Below are 3,566 nucleotides of genomic sequence, written 5' to 3'. Positions count from 1 at the left end.
TCTGATAAGTAGTTTGCACATACAGAACTGTGTCCAGGAAAACTCTGGGAGATATCAGCAATATGCATTTTTTTTTTCATGTCATAAATGTAATGTATGTATGTATTTTTATGTTTTAATATGGTTATTATCTAAGTTATTTTATTTTTGTGGATAACTTAATATTTGTAAAACAATAAAGAAAGACCATAATATGGCCATAAAGTAGGGGCTTTAATGTGATGAATAATAAAATACATGAAAGCAGTGTATTTGGTAAAAGAACAGTTTTATGTTTATTTTGTCAGCTGCTGTCATCATGCTAATGATGATGAATCCCTCAGTTAGGTTATGCTAGCATATTTATGGTACAGTTACTTCAGAGGTCATTAGCTTCCATCCTATGGGCGCACACGTTTCAGCTGTTATTATTATTTCTTCATTTTGCATGAGTTATGTTGCAATGGTAGAAGAATAACAGCTTCCTCACAGTTTTTCCACTGTGGATTACGCAATTACGAGGTGATATTTTAGTCGCAAAGGAAACATGAAATCTCCAGCATGCTGCATTAGGTACAGGTACAGTATGCACTGGAACGTCTTTTAGAAGTGACTTCCCACTCCAGACAGTCAAATTTGCAGAAGAAGAGTTTGAGACACCCTGACCTTTAGTCTCAAGCGTAGAAAGCAAACTCATGACGTCACATCCAGGCTAGCCCCTTTTTTACTAGCTCCTGTGGCTCAATGCTATCTCTCATTCAGCATTTCTTTCATTGGTCTTACAGAAAAACTGAAGCATGTTCCTGGGGTTAACTTTCCATATCATGGGACAAATCCACATCCACTGCAGCAGTTTAGGTTAGAAAATTAAACCTTAGTTATTTGTACTAAGTCAAACAATAATTACAAGCGTGACATACTTGCATCATTGCAACACTTTCCTCTAAAGTCATTTTTTCAGCTTTCTAGTCGTAACCTCTGCTGATTAAACTTCTATGGCGATCGCTCCTCTCTGTCCTGCTGTCTTTACACATGACTGGCTAACCGCGACGCTACGACTCACTCATGGACCCTCCTCTTCTGTTGAGCCATGGAGCTTAGGCTGCGGTCGTCATCTAAGGCATGTGGGAAAAAGGTATTTTTTAAAAACATAAATCCTGACGAAACAAAGTTATTAGATCATTTTTTGAAAATCTATTTCCCATAGAAAATGAGCCACAAGACATAATGTTGAGAAAGGATCTGTTCCAAGGCTGTTTTTTTTTTTTTTTTTAAAAATCACTAGTTATTAGTAGATACAAATGTCAGTGTGATTTAGAATGAGGTTTGCTTACTTGTGGTTTCTCACAGGACATGAGCCCCAGTTTCCTGGGTGAGTAGTGTTTATGATCGAGCACTCCAGCACCTCCACCCCTCAAACACTTTTTTGCCCTTTATACGACATCACCTTGCTCTGAGCATCTAATATTGCTGAAGTTGGGTTTACATTGGAGTTACTGGCCTGGTGAGTCTCATACAGACGCTAAAGGGTACCTGCGTGACAAAACGCCGGCATTTGACGCCCGGAGGACTGAAACCAGGCTCGGCTCCCTTTGGCTTAAGCCCCAAAGACACTGGATCCTACAGTTCCCTGAATGCAACCCATCAGCGACGTTAGATCTTCTCTGCCTAAAAAGTGCTCATATTTCTCAAACTCCACACCTCCAGGTTTTAATGTTATGAATTTTGATTAATAGTCTCCAAGTCCAAACCGAAATGACCTTTATGACATTGTGATGGTGAGCCACAGAAGACATTACACACCTCTTTTCTCAGGCTGAATACGACTCTGTGTGGCAGGTAAACTGGCCTTGATGTGAAAATCAGCGGATTGTACCTTAAAGCCATACTGTATACACTACGCGTTACTGTTTATGTCTGGGTATGCTATTTTTCTGTTATGTAAGTGTTTTTTTTCCCTCTCAATATAGTCATTAAAACCTAGCTCTTTTAATTTTCTCCCTTTTATTTTCCAGATTTATATATGTTGGGGAGGATAAACTGTACATAGCGTGTGTTAAATGTTTCTCATGCTTTAAATAAGGTTATGACAAAAAGCTCAGCTAATAAATTACAAATCTGCTGTGGAGAAAGTGTGCAGAAGCATTTATTCTTTCCACACTGACTGAAAAACAAAAACAAAACAGACCCATCATTGGAATAGTTGGCCTCCATATTGTAATTACAGTTATTACAGTGATTACGTTTGACTGTACATAGCCTGAATGTTTTGTTAGGAAGATATACCCAGACCAGATAAGACCACAAGTCTGTGGTCAAGTGTAGACCCTCCCTTACCAGTTGCTGCTTGCGTGCAGAGAGAAATCCTGTTGAGCGTCCTGACTCACTTATATATTCTGTGCCCTGAGGGAAGCGATGAAGTCACCAAGTCAAGTGTAAGAATGCAAGAGATACACTTTCAAAGTAAACAGATGTGCAGTAAAAAGGTGCTATTTCAGAGTCATGCGGTTCTATTCTTATCCAAACATACTGCTCACATTCGGGGAGAAAAAAGAAAGCTTCCTTTGCTGCTCCCGCCTCTCTCTCCTCTCTGGTGCACCATCTGTATGTTGACTTTAGCAAGCATAGTGAATCTTTTAGTGCACTGATTTAAGTGAACATGCTCTTCATCTCCCTCTCCGCATGTATAAATAGTTTATGTGTGGATGTGTTCTTGTGGCGACAACACAGTGTGTGAATTGCATGTGCGTGTTTGTTTGGGCAAGCGTGTGTGTTTCTTTTTGCGGGGCACATGTGTTGAAGTGGCAGGGTGCGTGTATGCATGCTATGTGTTGACAGTGACCTGATGCAAACACTGAGGAGCCTGCTGAGATCCCTGCTGGCTTCTCCTTCCAGTAGGCTTCAGTGGCAGCCAAATTAAAGTTCAGCTGATCCTCTCTATTGTTAATAAGAAGTAATGGTACAGAAAGTAATCAAAACACGCGCTTGTCTTTTTTCTGCTATAACGATTTCATCTTGCATGGAAAGAAACAAATGTCAAACGATCACATGACTATTCAGAACCTGAACAGATGTTATAATCCTTGATAAATACTTGTTTAATATCAGATTACTTGAAAGAAAAAAACAAACATTAATCTTCATGAGAATAGCTCCTGCCTGTGAAGAAACACCAGGCCTGGACTTGTGTGTTGAGTTTATTTGAACAGTGGCTGTTATTTTGATAGAGAGCAGGTCTCAAAGTGACTGCAGATTTGAGCTGAAACAACATTATGCTGCTGAATGAGATTTATTATGTTATGATCCCTTGGCACGAACTAGCAGGTCTGCATCACTTATTAAACACTCTCTAATGTTTCAAGGACGGGGTCCGGTTGTTTTGAAATGACGCCTAAATGGACACTCACTATGCATGTAAATGCGGTGATGTGTGTCTTCACTGTGCAGAGCCAAATCGCTTGTAAAAAAAAAAAAAATTGCATCTTTGAGTTGAAATTTCTACATTTAGATCGTGTCATTCTTCACCTAATTGCATTAGTTGGAAAAATGATCAGTTTCTTTCAGCTGCTCTGAAATCTAAAGGTTTC

The sequence above is a fragment of the Chaetodon auriga genome, chromosome 13 (assembly GCF_051107435.1).
Source record: "Chaetodon auriga isolate fChaAug3 chromosome 13, fChaAug3.hap1, whole genome shotgun sequence".
NCBI lineage: Eukaryota > Metazoa > Chordata > Actinopteri > Chaetodontiformes > Chaetodontidae > Chaetodon > Chaetodon auriga.
This window is presented reverse-complemented; position numbering follows the sequence as displayed.